Raw genomic sequence first — 20,589 nt, forward strand, 5'->3', positions numbered from 1 at the left:
GAAAGGAATTATGTCAAACAGTTTGCATTCAACCTCTTATTTCTCCGTTTAATGTTTTAAACCCCTTATAACTCCAAAAATCAAACGTATATTTGTTTTTTGTGTTTTGTGCATGGAATTGGCATCATACAACATAAACAAGAAAGAAACTAAAATAATATGCAAAGTGGAAATGAACTACTGCCAATAAAATGTTATTTTTAGAATTCATAAAACCAAATACATGGTAGATTTATCAACTCACTAATTACTTCAGCATTATTGACATAATACTCCAGCCCATGCTTTCAAACTTGCTGCTACAGTGCCGCATGAATAGTGCTGCTATAGTATTTTGTCCTTCAATTAGTCCACTACTTTCGTAATATAATTCCCTCAAAGCGGCATAAGTGTCAGACAAGTAGTGAAGAAGATATGAGCAAAATACCAAATCTGCCTGTAGCTGGAAATGCAACTAAACTGCCTGATAATGAAGCCGATAACAAACAATTCCAAAGGCCAAACCCCAAGGGAATGACATCTAGAATGTTACAAGAGAGGATAAACATCCTCAAATGCCAAGAACAGAGCTGCAACTCACACACCAATTTCTTCTCATATTCAACTTGTCTAATGATGCCACAAATGCTTCCTTTTATTCTATTTCGAAGGGTCCGCTCAACTCATATGGGCAATGTGGGATAAAAGATGTGTAATATATAAAACATATATTAAAATACCCCTTATGTGTCCATAAGAAGGTCCAAGTGTGTCCAATGTAAATTTGGAGCAATTTTGATATGTTTGTTTTTCTATGTTCAAAATGAACTCCCCTGTTTTGAAAAGGTAAGCTAGAAAACACATAGGTCAATAGTAGTACAAGTCAATGAATACATAGAGTAGATGGGGGTAATTTTTGAAACTATAATGACCAACTACTTTGAAGATTTCAAGAAGTCAATGAAATAGAGCTCAAAATACTTGTCTCTTTTGTTGAGTAACACATCAATGAAATTTTTTTCTTAGTGGACATTGATTTCACATATATCTAAGTAGCAATACCAAGGTTGAGATGGCTAAGGCCACTAGGATATGAAATCAACATTGATAAGGCATCTGCAGCAATCAAAGCATTGCTTGCAGAGGAAGTAGATAAAAGTGCTCAACCCTTTGGAACTTATGATGTTGTTAGATCCAAGGTGGATGTGGAATTGAAAATTTCTTCTACTTTAATGAAAAAGGACAAATTAGTGAAAAATCTTAAAGCTAGATTTGGAGAAGGGACAATAGAAGCAGAAGGAGAAGAAGATGAAGATGAAGAAGAAGAAGAACATGACCAGGAGCCACTTGCATTGACCTAAGGCATGGGAGAAGATTAAGAAAAGGTAGAAGGTGTTGAGGAGGAAGAGATAGCCAAGGAAGCACCTAAGCCTGAGCCAAAGAAGAGAATAGCTCAGAAACAACCTGCAACTCAGCCCAAAGGCAAGAGGATAGCTAAGCCAAGTCTAGAAAAGCCTACTGCAAGGGAAAATACAAGAGCGACAAGAAAGGAGGCTAAGGAGTAGGAAAAGAAGAAGGCTACTAAATAGGAAGGTCTAGCCAAAAAGAAGCTAAGAAGAAAGTATGTTGTACCTCCTAAATTAGATGAAGAAAGAATAGAGTATGATGACATTGGCCAATTTAGCGAGGTAAGTCACATTGCCAAGTTTGATTTGGAAAATATATGTGATAACACTAGAGATAATGTAGACTTGTTGGGCTTAAAAGGCATTGAATTAAATAAGTTGAGTAGAGAAGAAGATAATATAGTGGAAGAGTTAGTCTACACTATGATGGCCAAGTTCAAGAACACTCCACTTGAACTTGACAATACAATGCCTAAGGAGTTATATTCTACTATAGAAAATAAATGACATTATTGCCTTAATATGGAAAAAGAAATAAGAGAGTCAACATTGGCTCAAGTAATTCCTAAACTCACTAAAGGGAAAATTAACAAGGCAAACAAGAAGCATGGGAGGAAATTTGCACCCAAGTATAGAGCCTTTAATATTCTTCAGAATAAAATTGAAGATGTTATCAAAAAGTCCACTCAAATGTGGAAATTAATTTATGGCCTAACCATTTTCGAAGAAGGAGAAGAAAATCCCTTTGAAGGGAGAAAAAATGAAGAAGAATAGGACAATGATAAGGAAGAAGAAGGTGAAAAGGATAAGGTAGATGATATAGTGGAGAAGGAAACACAAAAAGATGATATGGCAACTGTTGAATAGCAACAAATAGAACAGAGTGTGCAAGACACACAATTTCCACCACCAAGTCCTCCACATGTAACACCCACACCTACAAATATAGTAATAGTACAAGATGTTCATGACACTTCTGGTCAGAACATAAATCCACTGACTATAGAGGACCTTAAAAAGATCCTTCACCAAACCACACTACAAGCACAATTGTGTACAAATCTAGTCTTGGTGAGTGTGGAAGAATTACAAAAGGCTTTAGCTAAAATCACAAGGGATAAGGTGAATCCAAAAGAACCACCTTCTCATATCCCAATAGCTACAAGTGGAAAACTCCAAAAGAAAGTTGCACAAGATATATCAACTAAGGTTGACTCCATAGTTGCAGTCACTACAATTGCTGAGGAGAAAACAAAGGATCAAATAGGACAAATGGATACCTCTATTCCTATAGAAAAAGAACAAGGTGCACCCCTGCAAATCATAATAATTGATAAGGAAATATCTGAAGAGGACAAGGAGACTCTTAAGGAAAAGGAGCAAGAGGCAATACAAACATTGATAAATTTGCCTATAATAGGGACTCCAACTGGAACATTTCAACAGCTGAGCACTGAAGCAATACCACACCAAATTTTAGCACCAAGCTCAAGCTCTACAAGGGTTACAAGGGTACTTCAGTATGGAGACCCTACTCTAGATGAAGAGATAGTCATTCTTAAGTATGACTATGCAACTATGAACATAGATTGGACAAATGTAGTGCAAGAGGTATTAGAAAAGAAAAAGAAATAGGAGATACTCAGAAATGAGTATAAACAAAGACAAGCTTTGATTGAAATAAAAGACATATTTTTAGATGCATTTAGCTTTCAAGTACCTGATGAAACCAAGCCAATTATGGAGCAACTATCTAGTATAGTGGATTAGGTACAGAATGAAGTCCTTGATACTAATGCAAAACTGTTAGAATGGTTTGAAAAGAGGTTCCAAACAAAGGTAAATGAATGAATATCAAGTGAGATAACACTATCTTAGGTGGAGGTGGCCAAAAATATTGAAAAGGTAAAAATAGTACTTGAGAACATATTCTCATTGTACTCAAAATTGTGTGACCCATCAATTTTCACACAAGAAACCAACTAGTGAATAATGAGCTTGGAGAGGAATCTAAAAATATCAAGCTTGCATCTACCCAAAGATCCAGCTCAGAGTGAGAAGCATTTTCAAATTATGCTTCACACTTAGAATGAATTAGCTATGTTAATCGTAGATGAGGCGAATATGAAGGCCAAGTTGATACGAATTCAATCTTCCATAACCCCACACATGGAAGTCTTGCAGAAAGAACTAGCCTATGCTGAGAATGTCTTAAAGAAAGACCCCAATCTTTCTACATTGGAAGGCCTAGTTCACCTTGCAGCAGAGACATCCATCTAACTTAAATAATTGGAAACTACACTAGACAATTGGGATGCTGATCTTAAGGTAATAATGGAGGTAAATAAATCCTTTTTGGAAAAGTATTTAGTTAATGTATAGAACTCTTTGACATAAGTATCAAAAAAGGGGGAAATTATAATAAAAAGGGGGAGATAACACTAAGGGGTAGATAAGGAGATCAATTTTGAGAAAAATAGAAATGTTGAAAGGAAACAATAATTGCAAGGGAAGATGTGTGAAAGGGGGAGTCAATACAACACAGATAGAGAAAGAATGACAAGGCAAGGCAGAGATAAAGAGTATTAGAATTAGCATGAGAAAAATCCAACATGAGAATTTGTGGAAACAAAGGCACATCAACTCAAGGGGAGTTACAATTTTGAGGTATCTTTACAAAATTTTGAACAATTTTTTCGGGTGATCCCACAATAATGGGTTCCACTTTTTGATCAATTTTGACACTGAAATCAATATTTTTGCAACAAATGTCACGTTCAAGTGACTATATCTCAAAAATTATAAATAATTTCAAGATGACATAAACTAGTGATTTTGAGTACTTTGTTCCTACTTTGTAACCATATTTTTTAATCTTAAAAAAAATAAAATTATTTCAATTTTCTCATCTCTTACGAAAAGTGGTACATAATAAAATTCAATATTTTTAAAGAGTGACAGTCCGTTTGACACACATAAATTTTTTTCTAGAAATGATAATGGAGTAATTCTTTTGGCATTAGATTTTTAACATCAATATTTAGAGGATGCATTTGGTTAGATTCATTTTGGTTGAATATTGTATAGTTTATGAAGTTTTGAACTAACACAAATCGTAATTGAGACATATGTTTCGTTTGACATAGATAATTTGAAGTCAATTTATCATAAACCTAATTTTTTTTTTTTGAATAGAAAGGCATCTCAATAAGCTAGTTCCTACATATTTTTCAAAAAAAAATTGACCTAATTTACTAATTTTCCTGAGGTGTTGAAGTCGGTTGATGTTCAATCGGTAATGAACCTATAATGAGTTAAACTCATATTTGAAAGTCTTAATGACTAAAATATGTATTACAATTATAGTCACTGGAAAGCTTGCTCTGAGCAGCACATTTTGAAATTTTTTATTTTATAGTAGGAGATCAGTTAATCTCAATTTTGGGGGTCAAAAGAGCCAATTTCATTTATTTTTTTTCAAAAAATAACACCAAAAATTTGTAAATTGACATGTTCGCATGAACACAATGTTTGCACGAACATGGCTAATATGTTTGTGCAAACATATCTTCGAATAAACGTATGAGAAAAATAATTTGATGGACAAAAATTTAAGTTAACTTGTTCGTGTGAATCTATAAAATAATTTGTGTTCATGCGAACATAAAAAATGCCAAATTTATCATGTTCTCAAACGGGAAAACAAAATTTTAACATCAAAATCGTTGTTTAAATATGTTCGTGTGAACATATTAATAAGTTATGTTTGCATGAACATACCTTATTTAAAATCAATATGTTTGTGTGAACACATAATTATTTATGTTCGCGTGAACGTTGTAACTATGTTCGCATGAACATACGTAAAATGAAATGTGAGAATTTTTCATCATTTCACGATTTCCTTCATCCCCCAAAAGTGGTACCCAGTATTGTGGTTTCACGCTTTGAAATTTTGTATCTATGTGTTATACTTGAAGAGAATAGATTCATCATGTATAGTTAAGTGTTTTTGACACTCATGTCAAAAGGGGAGATTGTTGGTCTTAGATTGGTTTTGACAATTGACTGTCAACACACTTAAGAAATTTTTCAAGTTGATGCCAAGTATAATATAGATGCTGAGGCATAGTATGTGTTGAGCTAGAAATTCAATAGATGTCAAGTCATTCAGATGTCGAGGAGATAGATAGTGCCGAGAAAGTCTCAACTGTTGAGTGACTAATAGATGCTGAGCCAATATATGTGCCGAGTAAACTCTAGGTGCCGAGCAAGAATTTTTTTTTATAGGTGTTGAGCAAGATAAAATTTCTATATGTGTCAAGCATCAGTAATTAGTAAGTACCGAGTAACACAAAATCCACATAAGAGTTTGTACCCTCAAAAACTAAGATGCAAACTATTTTTGAGCTGAACATATGATGAATCTTGAAGGATTAAAAGATAAGATCAAATCTATTTGATTCCTTATGAAATCAACATACAACCAATCAGAAAAATGGAAAGATTTGAGTAGGAAAAATGGATGAATCTCAATTGTAGATTCATACCTAACCCTAAGTCATGAAACTTTTTTAAGGAGATCAAAACCTCATAATTTAGAAGTGTATGAGAGAGTATGCAAGAAGAGAATGCATGCAAGGAGAAGATACTAGAAAAGTTTGAAGGAAGTGAAAGGGGTGAAAAGACTTAGAAGAAGGTGGACAACATTGCAACATTAGTTAACAAAATAGAGTATCAATACTTTGTACAGAGAAGAGGATCATATCAAAGAGGATCAGATCAAATTGGAAAGAACAAGGATTTGAAATCAACAATTGAATATTGTAAGTCATTAGGTCAATACATTCTACTATCCTTTCTAGCCATTGTATTAGGAGAATGAAAATCCTATGAAGATAGGTTGGTTTAACAACCATTTTTTAAATCCTTTAATAGGGTTACATTCTAAGTGAATGTTTTGTAAGTCCTTTAGACAAGTACACTTTTAACAGAGTGTTGGAGTCTTTAACAGGGCAGGCCTCTCATAGGGCAGGCCATTGCTAATGGTCAAACTTTGTAACCTTAACAAGTTACATATTGCTGTAGTGATAAGTTGTGGGTGTCATCTCCACCCCAATTTTACCGTCTCATTTTGGAGGGTTTCTAGGTGATCAAATATTGTGTTGTCTATTTTCATGCATGCATTTAATTTCATGTTAATCATATATGTTACATACAAGTATTGATTCCAGTTAAAAGTTTTATAGCTTAAAGTTTGGTACTTCTAATTCACCCCCCCCACCCCCCCCTCTTAGAAGTATTCTTCCCAGTCATAAATTCCACCATAATATGGATCATCTTTTACAAACTATTGCAGGATCAGAAAAGGATGTCCATGTCAGATTGATTTTTAGGATATAATCAAATGAAGCAAATCAATTCAAAGTTTCTTTTACTAGACCATGAGGTACTTTTGCCTATAATAGAAGGCCATTTGGCCCAATTAATGCAAGTGCAACTTTTTAGCATGGCATGAATTTGGCCTTTGAAGGTTTGAAAGGTAGAATTATTGTTATATGCCTTGATGATTTGATAGTCTTTTTCATGAAGAGAAAAGATCATATCAAAGATCTAGAAAGGGTTTTGAAAAGATGTACAGATCATGCTATCTCATTGAATCCAAAGAAGTCATTATTTTTTGTGACATAAGGCAAGATGCTTGGCCATATTGTATCTCACAAAGGAGTGAAGACTGATTCAAACAGAATTAGAGCTATTCAACAATTAAGTCTACCATTGAGTAAAATTGGGCTAAAGTCCTTCTTTGGTGAGGTAAACTTCTTGAGGAGATTTGTGCCTAATTTATCTGAATTTTTTAGATGTATTATTGATATATTGAAAGGCAATAGAACTTTCAAATGGAGTGATATTGGGAAAAGGGATTTTGAAGATATCAAAGCTACCATTGCCAAGCCCTTGTGCTTTTCCACCCTACCTACGCTAAAGGGTTCATCATTTACTATCATGCCTTAGAATATACAATGTTAGCCATTTTGATGTAAGAAAATAAAGAAAGAATACAAGCTCTAATTAGTTTTATGAGTATACCATTAAAGAATCAAGAATTGAGATACTCACAGATGGAAAAACATGCATATGTAGTGGTGAGAACCCTTAAAGTTTTTAGGTTTTATGTGTTGCATTCTCATTCAATAATATATGTGCTAGATCTATAGTAATAAGTATTTTGACACAACAAGAGGTTGGTTGTAATAATAGAGGACTTTGGATAGCAAAAGTCCAAGAATAAAATATAGAAATAAAGCCAACTAACTTGTAAGAGGTAATGCACTCTATAAAGTTTTTGTAGAGGATCAAAAATGCAAAGAAGAAGATACTCCAAAAGTTCTTATGGTAAGTCTTCAAGATCCTTGGTTGACAAACATTTCTTATTTTCTAACATATGGTGAATGCCCTGATGAATTGACTACTAATAAAAGAAGAGATCTAAAAACAAAAGCCTTGAAGTATGTGATTCATGATGATGTCTTTTACAAGAGAGAAATTGAATGAACATTTTTGAGATGTGTGGATAAGGAGTTGCAAGTAAAATTGTTGACATCTTTTCATAATGAGGCATTTGGAGGACACTTTTCTTCTACTATCATTACTTTCAAAATTTTGAGACAATGCAATTATTCGCCTGAAATGTTTAAATATGCATATAAGTGAGTTGCTAATTGTGAGAAATGAAAGATGTTTACTAGTAAACCTCAGCTTGCTACCCTACCTCTTAGGCCAGTGATAATTGAAGCTCATTTTCATCAATGGGGTTTGGATTTTATAGGCTCAATTAATCCTCCTTCCAGTGAAGGACACTCTTAAATACTTACTACCACAAACTATTCTAGTAAATGGGTTGAAGCAAAGCCAATGAAGCAAACTTCATTAGAAGTAGTATGTGAATTTCTCAAAGAGCATATAGTGATCAAGTTTGGAATTTCTATAAAGTTGATAATGGATAAATGCATCATATTTTTCTTCCTCAGAAATCATTGAGTTTTTCTATGATAATGGTATTTGAGTTGGACATTCTTCTGATTATTTCCCTCAAGGAAATGGGTAGGATGAGTCTAGTAATAAGAATCTAATTAATATTTTGAAGAAATTGCTCTCAGATAATTAGAAAAGTTGGCATAAGAAGATTCATGATGCTTTATGGGTTGATAAAACTACACCTAAAAGGGCTATTGGTATTTCACCTTTTGAATTGGTCTATGGAGTAGAAGCTAATTTTCCATTACCTCTAAAGCTGTCTACATGTAAATTAAAGACTATGACTGAAGAGGATGTTTTCAAAGATGGATTAGAGAAGATGATCTTGTATCTTACCAAACTACAAGAAGAAAGGGAAGAGATGGTTGTTAAAATCAAAGAGATGGTTGATAAAATCACTGAACATCAAGGAAAGGTAAATAAGTTGTTTGACAAAAGAAAAAGGCCTAGAAAATTCATGCAAGGCAATTTGGTGTTGCTATGGGATAAGAGACATGAGCCAAGAGGTATGCATTCCAAATTTCAATATTTGTGGAAAGGGCCATTTCAAATCATACAAGTGAATCAAAATAATTCTTTCAAGTTGGCATATGCAATTGGATAAATCCTATCATGCTCCTATATGGGTAGGATTTGAAGTTGTATCAAAGATAAAATTGAAAGCAGGTAACCCCTGCATAGTAGCTAGATAGGTAAGTTTTCCTTTTATGTAGTTTTCTTTATCTTAGTTGCTTGTTTCCCTAGATAGTTTGTTGCTATTTTTCTAGTTTAGTCTGCTCTTTTTGTGTCCAAGTTGTCACCTTTTGTGTGGAACCAGAGATTACAATAGTTCTTTCAAGCATTATCATGCTTAAATCCCCAAACAGAGCCAACTATTGCCCAAGTTTCAGTTCATATCTTTTTTCTCTAGGGTTTTGAGTCAAGTCAAGTGTCAATGTCTTGAGTATGGCTAGATTACCCTTAAGGAACTTATCCTCTCATCTACCCCTTTCTGTGTACTTATGTGGTCATTCAAAGAAATATAATGCATTTGTTCATATGAGGTGATTGGGAAAGGGAGGGTAAGTTTATGCATTTCCAAAATTACATAAAAAATATGCTATGATCATAGTGCAAATGCATACATATAATAATAAACCATAGGCTGAACCACAAGTAAGGAAAATTAAAAATTGAATAAATCCAATTGAAATAGAATGGGTTAAAATATAGAATCAATTTATTCCTCTAATCTATAATTTATCTGGTGCAAGAATTAGAAAGAAATCAAAATAAATAAATGAAAAAATAGAAAGGGTAAAAAATAATGTATAATTTATCTGGTGAAAGAATTAGAAAGAAATTAAAATAAATAAATGAAAAAAATAGAAAACATTGGAAAATAATTTTAAATAGCCAGAAATAAATTTTAACGATGGGGCTGACAATTTTCTTATAAAAAATTGTAAAATCCAGAAACAAAGCTCCCACATATAAGCTTATTTGAGGTGGGAGTTGGCCCAGGCACTTTAACCTTGCCAACCACAGAGTGAAATACTCCCCTGAGATTCTACCTAACATGAAGAATACCCTGACCCTGGCACAAGAAGCCTAGCAACCTAGAACAAGATGGATTGGATAGATTCGATGTAGCTATGAAACACACTACATATAAACCATGTGCCTAGTAGCCTAATCATGGAATGTAGCAAGGAAAAAAAATAAAATACACATCAACACAGATGTAGTAAAACCAAATAAGCATAGCCACATACACACATATGCATTATTTAGAAAACAAATGGCTTGGCCAAGCACTTTATAAAGCCAGATTTATTCGTAGAAGAAACAAGAACAACATATAACCATTCTATAGAACTAGTAGATAGAGAAACTAAATGTGAAGTATCCATATATCTTTCCCATAATTTCTACATTACACCTAGCCATGAAGGAAAATAAACATCTTGATATGCTAACCACAACAGTATATTCGAACAAGTCTAATTTCATTTAAAGATAGCATTTTTTGAGTATCCTTTTCGTAGGGTATAGCTAGACATATCATGTTGTTTGAATACTTTTACAACTAATTTAACACATATATGAGTGTTTCTTCTCTATAGGAAAACAATTAATTGCTGATTTCGACATGCGGTTTAATCAAAAACTAATATACATCTGAGAAGATAGACACATGAATATTTTTTGCATCAATAGCCAAAGTAGCCATTCGTTCTTCTATGGTTCATTCAACACCTTAATCATTGGATTGAAAACATCCTAAAATGATTTGAGTACACACCTAAAATGTTGGAATGATAGCAACTGTAATAATGTGAATGCTGAAATGGAAGCAGTAGATCAACAACAACCTAGCAATAAGTATATTTTTCTATGGTTCAACCAATCATGATAAAATTTAAAACTAATGAAGATCTCATAAGAATACCTCTTTTGTAGGGTACAAACAAACATTTCCATGTTGTATTTAGGATTCAAACATCTAACAATAATGTATTCACACTCAATGTAAGAATAAGGAATGAAAAGCACCAAAATCTACTTAACCTTAGGTATACTAGAATTCACTGGTGAAATCATAACACTACAACAGTAAATTTGAAACTGAATTTCTTTGGGAACATCTTCAATTTGCCAAAATTTAATCTTATTGCTGGTTACTATTCATAACTCAAACATTAACAAAACTCTCATTTAGTCACATGCCACAAGACTTTTTTTTTACTCTAAGGTTTTATCCATTAAAGAATAGTTTGTAATGGTAGGAAGTTCAAGTGTCTAGATAAGTTTAATTCATCTTACATCACACATAGTTTAGTTTTTATCCAGCTAAGTAGAAAGATGGTGATAATACTCTATCATATAGCTCAAACAGTTGTTGACTAACCCCCAGTCAGCATATTGGAGTGGTCTTAAATTAAGATGGGTTTTGAACTCGCAATTTCCCCTCTGTAATTCATTCTTCTCCCCAACATGACAACTTCTTACTTATCCAAAGTTCATGAACGTAAGGAAATAGAAAGGAATACTTTAGAGTGATAGTCATGTTTACACATTTATTGAAATGAATGAAGAAAATGTGACAAAAAGATGCAGTCTAATAGTACCACTGACAACTAATATTATGAGTTATCCTCTAGAGATTTTCTGTGTATGAAACTCATAACCAAGACTTCAACCAATGTGACCTTAACAACATTGCGATAGTTCCAAAAGATATAACAAATTTATACATAGTTAGGGTTCACAGGAAAGACACTCCTATGTAGGCCGTACAAAATTTCAAATTTGGGCCTTAAATTGTCTAAATCTGTTAACTCCATTATCAATATTTTCTTGTAACTGAGAACAAAAAAACTATGAGTGCATGTGAGTTTAGTACATGACAAGGAACCTTGACAAGTTTTTGTTGTTTTATAAATACACTTCTACAGTTGTAATGAACCACAACAAGATTTAATGGCCACAATGATGTAAAACAACATACATTTCCATTTGTCACGCTCAATCTAATATACAATGATATGTTGAAACAAAAGGGAAAACCACACATAGCAATTTTAAAACATAGAATAACAGATGGCAACTGCACATAGAAAATTTAGAACATAGAAAAAAGATGGGAACCTGAAGTCCGTTGTTAGCTTGACCTTGTCACCTTGCTTGCCTGGTCGTTCCTCTCTCCTAGCCATCACGTGTTGCCATTCCTCTGAAAACCCCTATTTTGTAACTTCTAATTCCCGAAACTAACTTAATGTTTTGTAGCTTCCCTAGTGAAAAGTGTGTTTTTGTTTTTGTGTGGTTTTCTATATTGAAAGAAATAACATTATTTTAAAATAAGTTTTTATTAATTGGATTTTTTTAAAAGAAATCAATGTTTTAATAAAAACACACACATAGATAAAAGAACATTATATTTCTAAAATCTTTATCAAATCCAATTAAATTTTTTATATATGTATATATTAAATTCAACAACAAAACTCTTCCATTAGCAAGTAATTTATATTCATGTTCTATCTAGCATCTTAAATATACCATCTATAATTCAAATGAATTATCTAATTCATTTTGATCTTTCAAGGTTAACTCTAGATTGTAACAAACAACAACATACATTGCTATGTGATGTGTGTGGGTGGTAGCATGATATTTGATGCATCCCCTTCTGAGAGGCTAGCCCTCTCTACCTCAACCACACTCTCGTCGTGATGGTCCTTGCATCCACTTAGACACTCACAACCAAAAATGAGTAAGTATCCATAAATATCAATATATTAAATTTTTAATTATATCATCATTAAGAAGTAAAAACATTGGCATAATCACATTATTAAATCATGACATTTAAAACATTTCAATGACATCATCATCATAACATATATCTCTTGTATTCCCATCAAATAAATCATTCATTTATCTTAAATTATTATTAATCCATTTTGACCAAGTCAACATTTGCCACATAGGCAAGAAAATAAAATGATCCTAGGACATGACATCATGCTTATCAGTGTTGCTTCTTAAATTATTTCTCCATTATTGCTAAGATGAAACCATTTGATTTATTTTAGAACACCTAAATCATTGATTGATAGTGAATCTCTTCTTCTCTTATTCTACTCACTCTCTACCCATACGTTTGGAGAACTCTTGAGTTTCAATAGCTCCATAGACTTAAGCTATGAGATTCCACAGGGCAAGGAGTGTAATATTTTATGAAAGCCAACATCCATTACTCTTATAGAGCTCATCTTATGAATATTGAATGACAATTACCTTATATAACATCTATAAAGATGTAGCATTTGTTAGTTCTTAAATGTGATGATAGAGTTGGGTAATCTTGTGATTGGTATAGGAGATAAATTTAGGTATACCAAATGTTTTAAACATCCAATGTTTTCTGCCAGGGACATAATGCATGTATTTGACAAATTCAAAACCCTTAGAAAGGTCTTACTCCAACCACTTGTTTTGGGATTTCCTTCAAATCAAGATTTCCACAAAGTAGCAACGAGTGGATATGTGGGTCTCTAGAGGTATTTTGGGAACAAATCTTAGCTTCTTGTCCATCAATAAAATTCTAACACACGCTGAACACTCATTGGCTAGGAACTCTTATAACTATGATGCCTATGCCCATGGTCATTTCTTCCTTAATGGTTGAGGGTAGTTTTCCATTGAGGTCACTTTTCCAATGCCAATTGTAAGAGTGTGCTGCTATTTCTCAAACTCACTATAATTGCACTTGATGATTTGGAGTTTTAAATAGGAGTAATAGTCACATCCAAACTGAACTCTACACCTCTTTCCTAAACATCATCTAAAAATAAGGCAAATTTGTCTTGTGTCATTTTCTTATGTAACCAATATTTAATATCATCTTCAGCTAACATTTGGTCAAAAACATCATTTTTTAAGGCTATCTGGCTACCAAGATAATTCTAAGGTCTTGTAGTGATCAACTTTGTGAAATAATAAACCAGTTGAATAAGTAATTAGGAAATAGAATTTGTACTTGATGTCTATTTAAGAATAATCTCAAGTTTTTCTAAGGCTTTGTGTAGTTCCACATTAATAATAAGGGTTTGTTTGGCTGTGGGAATATAAATATGAGAATAGGAATACCAATTCTGGAATGCTTATTCTTGATTAGAAAATTGAGGTACGTATTCCTATTCTTGTTTGGTTCAGCCAAAATTTGATGTGCAATTCATAGGCCTAAAATTTAATATTTTCTAAAATAAATAAAATTTGAATAGGAATACATATTCCAATTCCACCTATTTAGGATGAATTGAAAATGCTCATTTTTGGGCCAAAATTTGAATACACATTCCTATTTTATTTCTATTCCAACTCTGATTTGGTGCATCCAAACAAAAAATTCAAAATTTTAAGAATTTACATATGCCTATACCATTTGTACTCCAGATGCCAAACAATGGGTCCTCTATGTACTTTAGCCCTCCTCAATAAGTGGTTGCTTGAGGATGAAATGCTGTTTTTGGAAGGCTCGAGATGCCTTAGTGAATGTAGAAGCTGGAGTGTAATCCCAATTGATGTTGCACTCACTTGATGTTCTTTGATGTGGGTGGTCCTTCTACTCATTTTATAATGAGAAAATACATCATATTTTGGTATTTTGTGTGTGCATTATTGAACCTTTTCGAGTGCTTGTTGGAGAAGCCTTGTAATTCTCATTGTTGGGGCAATGTTTTCAGGCAAAGCACCTCTTTCTAGCATGCAAAAGGGAATTTTGACTTGGATGTCACATTTCCCAATCAAGAATCCCTTGGTAAATCGACAGCCTATCAACTAATAAATTTTGGCAAAGACAATAGATATATTTGATCGTCTCATTCGTCTTGAATTAAAATAACACATTTTCTACAGTTAGATGTTAAATTTAGGTCATCTCTTTTATATACCTATATACACTAGTGAATAGCCCCGATTTAGAAATTTAAGTATTATAAAAGTTAATATGATAAAATACTATATAGTGATGCATGTAAGAATAAATATTTAGAAACCAAAAAATATGCATACTGATCCCAATTGTAAAAACCAATCAAGTTCAAGTAAAACAATTTTAAAAGTTTTAGAAATTAGAAATTTCACATATTAGCATTACAAAAAAAAATAAAAAAAATTACATTTAATTGATTGAGGTAGAAAAGATTAATCACTGATTACAATAATATTAATATTAGCCTACCACAAATACAATAAGATTTTTAGAAGTACAAATAATATTTAAAAATAATTAATAGATTTGTGTATGTAAAAATAACATTTATAAGATTAATAATATTAATACTTTAATAATTAGTAATAATTATAATTAATTATTATATAAATTTTTGTTATGATTAACATTTTAATTATAATAAAAATAATCAATAATTATTTAGTTAATTTTTGATTATCATAACCATATGCATATCTTGTAGTGCCCACCCCTAGTTGGAATTTTATTATCATTGCCAAATTCTTTTAGACTAGTTTATGATTGATGATTAGTAGCATTATCTTTCAGATTATCAGATATTGTTTCATATTCAATTGATTTTATGATGAGACTACTTGGTACTATTTACTTCATGTATGCATGATGATGATTATTATAGTGATTTTAGTTATTTGATGATGATTAGTTTGATGGATTATTATATGTGTTTTCTTAAGGATACTTACCCCATACTATATGTATATGGTGTGTGTGTATTTTCTTTATGTATGATGTTTCTGATGTGGTTAAGGAAGGAAGTTGTAGTCACCTACTAGTCGGGATCTACACAATGCACCACTTCTTGCCATTGCCTATTTAGTTTAGTATATATGTGTTTGTATATGTGTGGATTTTATGCAAATTATAGGTATTGGGTATCGACTTTCCTAAATTGCCAGGATGAGTGTACCCTATCGCATTATCTTAATGGTAAGAGAGGAGAGATAAATTCTCAAGTCCAAATCCTAACCTTTAAACCAATTTGTCTTAGAAAATTAGGATAAGTGTCTGAGTTGATTACCTTCTGAATATGTCGTATGACGTAAATTCATGATTATAACCCTTTAGTTTGCTCTTGTATGTATTTTTCTATGATGGGTTTTCCTATTTCGTCCTATAGGTCTTTGGTGATTTTTCTATTAATTAAGTCAGATTAGAAGATTAAATTAATGATTTAATTTAATGAAAAATTCTTATGATATTTTTTAATATATAATTATATTTAACTCATTGGGAAATTAATTAAATAAAATAATTAAATTTAAAGATAAAATTATAAGTTTAATTTTAGACTGTAATAATACTTATTTAATTTAATAATAATATATTTAGGAGATCATTTTTAAATAAATGCTAAATATTATTATTACTTAAGTTAATAAATATTTTATCAATTAATGCTTCAAAAATAAATTAAAGAGTGAGAAAGATATTAATTTATTAAATTTTTAAGATTGCATAAAGTATGCATAAGTTTAAAACATAATAAATTAATTAAAAAGATAAAGCAAGTAAATTTAATAAAGATATTTTAATTGCATAAAACGTGCATGAAAAGATAATAAAGAGTTAAAGAGTTGTGAGCAAGGAGTCCTCTCGGATGATCGCACAATTAGTGCCCTGAATTTAGGATAGAACTCTTTATTAGCATTTGAGGGTTCATTTTCAAAGGATTAAAGTTTTGGGAAGGAACTGCAAATTTTGGAGAAGGAATTTTCAGAGAGAAGGTTTTGAGAGAAGAAATTTCTCTCACAAATCTTTTGGGTGTTTGCAATATTAGCATTAGAACTAGGTAGATTCTTGTGCTTTGATCACCTAGTCAATTACATTATCGAAATATTTTTGTCTTCTTCATGATTGTAAATTGTTTGTTTGAACTTCTTTATGAAGGATCTTTCAATATTATACTTTGGATTTACTGGAATGCATGTGAGTTTCTTCTGTATACTTGGAGATTAAAATGTCACTAGAACCCCTTTTCAATAGATTTAAAATTGAAAATTATATTAGGAAGGGTTTTGAGCGGAATATAAATTTTATATTATAAATTCGATCGATTGCTCGAGGTTTTCCTATAAGATTAAATTCACAATATTGATAAAAAAATTATTTAAAAAAAGAGAGTTAAATGAGTGAGGGGAAACTTGTTTTGTTTTAAAATCAAAATTTTTAAAAAGAAGAAGATAAATTAATATATGGCTGAGAGGGAAGCGGGCCACCACATCCCACCTCCCCCTCCTTTTATTTCCCACCGCTCCACCGATACACACAATAGACTCTGCTATGGCGATAACAGGTACTGCTATTGACGCAACAATACTTTGCTACAGCAACAACAGAGTTGTTGTGATGGCCGTGTGAGTGGTAGGCTGATGAGCCTTTATAAACACAAGATATTTTTTTTTTATATTTTAAGTTTTAATTTTATTAAAGTTTTACAATATGTTATGTTTAAATTGTAATTTAAATAAAATTTATTTATTAATAATTTTAAAAATAGTTTCTTTATTACTAAAAATGTTATAATTTATTAAACCTTCTTAATTAAAGTTTAATTTATTAGTAATTAAATAAATTAATATAGTTGCTTAAATAATTGTTAATTAATTTAATTAAACTATATATTAATAAAGTTCAACTAATAACGAATATTACCTAATAACATTTAAATTTATTTTATTAATAATTAATGATATTATTTTTTAATTAAATGGTAATTAATTTATTTAAAAATAAATAATTATTATTTTAATAATTTAAATAAATAATGACCCTTAGATTATTTGGAATAATTAACTTGTAATCGAATAGGGGTACCTGTGCAATTATTTAAATATAAGAATGGGTTAATTATAAGTGTGAACTGTGAATCTTATCTACTTGAAACATATATTAAACTGGCAACTGAAACCTTACTATTAACTCAACAATGTGTTTTCAAAATCAAACCAAAGTATGAAATCTACACCATTGTCTGTATGTTGTCTATGCTTTGGGTTTAGGTTGACTAGAGTGTTGACCAATTATAGGACATCTACCAGAGGCTCGGGAATTCTACGCTTGTGATATTATAATATTTTGATCTTGATCTTTTAAACTCAACCATGGTAATGTGTCTGGTATGCTCTATGATGAGTTGTATTTATTGTTCGTTATTGCTTTCTAGTATTCTTGTGTGAAGCTGAGGTGAATGTTATGACATATTTGACTTAACCATTTTGATTCTTTGATCATAATTTTTGGGATGCTTTCCAATTGCTCATAGAGAACTGATATGTTATTATGAATTATATTTGATGCTTTCCAGTCACTTGTATAGGGATTAGGTGAAATTTGTGATTCTTTGATTTATACTTTTATGAGCCTAGAGTAGGTTATCTATATGTAATGTTAGGAAGTGGCTTGCAATGGAGACTAGGGCCCTAAGTGGCTGCCAGGGTAACCCATTGTAAGTTGTCTAATAAGTGAAAATACTATACTAAATGGGAATAAAATGAATCTAATAAGACTCTTTATTTGTTCTCGCCCATGCCTCGAGTGCTAGTACAGACTAGGATAGGAGTAGAGAGAACACTTGGTTGCAACCATGCATCATTAGTATGCCTTGTTAGTACGAAAGAATACTAGTGCCGCATAGATTCGCTAGGGGGCTAGGGTCAAGTTAGACTGCCACAATAACTCTAGCATTGGTTTGTATGATGACACTTGCTTGCTTACATAGTAGATTTGCTACGTGTCTTTGTGTACCTCTGGGTCTAGATGTCGATTTATCTTGGAACCTTTGAGTTAGATTACTTTTAGGGTTTCCTGGACTTAGAGTTTATTTGTGATTTTGGGATTGATATCCTATTTGCGACTTGAGACTATATCCTTAGCTTGGTGGGAGTGGTTCTTTTTGGGTTACCACGTGGTCGGGTGGTAGTGCTTTTTACTCTTACCATTAAGATCTATCTATTGATACCATGGCTAGAGTTCTTTGTCTACATTTCTTTTCATTCTATCTTTGTGTATTATGATGGATGGTTATATCTTTATGATGGATGATTTCACTTATGGTATTGTACTTTATTCCATGGATCTAAAAGGGATGATGTAATCTATTTTTATAAATGTATATTCTTTTAGCCTTTCACACACTGTGACATGTACAATGGATGATTTAACATTCTAAATTTTATTGCCAAGTGGCATTTAGAACAAATTTATATTATTTAAGTGGAATGGACTTGTAGTTGCACTTTCATCTGGATGTGTTATTTGTTAGACTTACTATTAATTAAATTTAAATGTGACTCAATGTCTTGGGATTCTTAAGGAGTGTAATCTGTTATGTTTTCTTATGTATGATTGTATGTTATTGCTTCCACTACTTTATGATTGATGTGTATGTTATTCTTTCTTTAAAAAAAAAAGTTTGGCAAACTTAGTAGAACTTTAGGTTAATTCTTTTGGATCCCTTGCTAGGGCATTGCATCTGGTATCAAGGCCCGAGTTCTACATTAGGAGCTTTGGGCATATTGGAATGCCACTAGTTGTTATCTAGTTGAACAAACATTGAAATTTAAACTCATGTTATGTATATCTATTTCAAACTTAAACTTGAACTAGTTGAACCAAAATAGAACTTAAAATTTTAGTTGTCTATTTTCAAACTTGAACATTTAGACTTGAAAATTGAAATATACTTAAACCTAAAAATAGGTAAAACTAAAAATTGAACTTATACTATTTTCAAAACATGTGTCTTTTATGTATGCCTTACAGTAGTATGTTTTATGGTTATTATAGCATCTTGTTATATCGGATATTATTGTTGTTGTGTTTTTAGTAGAGTCATATCCCCCTACAAGAGGAAAGGGTCCAATGGGATCCACACAGTGAGTTCTTTAGTTTTACCATTCTTGTAGGCTCCATGAGTAAGCCTAAGTCTAGGGGGGTGGATGTAGTGCCTGCCCCTAGTTTGCATTTTATTATCATTGCCAAATTCTTTTAGGCCAGTTTATGCTTGATGATTAGTAGCATTATCTTTCAAATTATCAGATATTGTTTCATATTCAATTGATTTTATGATGAGACTACTTGGTACTATTTATTTCATGTATGCATGATGATGATTATTACAATGATTTCAGTTATTTGATGATGATTAGTTAGATGTATTATTATACATATTTTGTTATGGATACTTACCCCATACTACATGTGTATGGTGTGTGTGTGTATATTTTCGTTATGTATGATGGATGGTTATATCTTTATCATGGATGATTTCACTTATAGTATTGTACTTTGTTTCATGGATTCGAAAGGGATGATGTAATCTATTTTTATAAATGTATATTCTTTTAGCCTTTCACACCATGTGAAATGTACAATGGATGATTGAGAATTCTGAATTTTATTGCCAAGTGGTATTCAGAAAAAATGCATATTATTTAAGTGGAATAGACTTGTAGTTGCACTTTCATCTGGATGTGTTATTTGTTAGACTTAGTATTAATTAAATTTAAATGTGACTCAACATCTTGGGATCCTTAAGGAATGTAATCTATTATGTTTTCTTATGTATGCTTGTATGTTATTGCTTCTGCTACTTTATGATTGATGTGTATGTTATTCTTTCTTTAAAAAGAAATGTTTGGAAAA

This window comes from Cupressus sempervirens, chromosome 11 (genome assembly GCF_028749045.1).
Source record: "Cupressus sempervirens isolate cs-2001-9-10 chromosome 11, ASM2874904v1, whole genome shotgun sequence".
Lineage (NCBI taxonomy): Eukaryota > Viridiplantae > Streptophyta > Pinopsida > Cupressales > Cupressaceae > Cupressus > Cupressus sempervirens.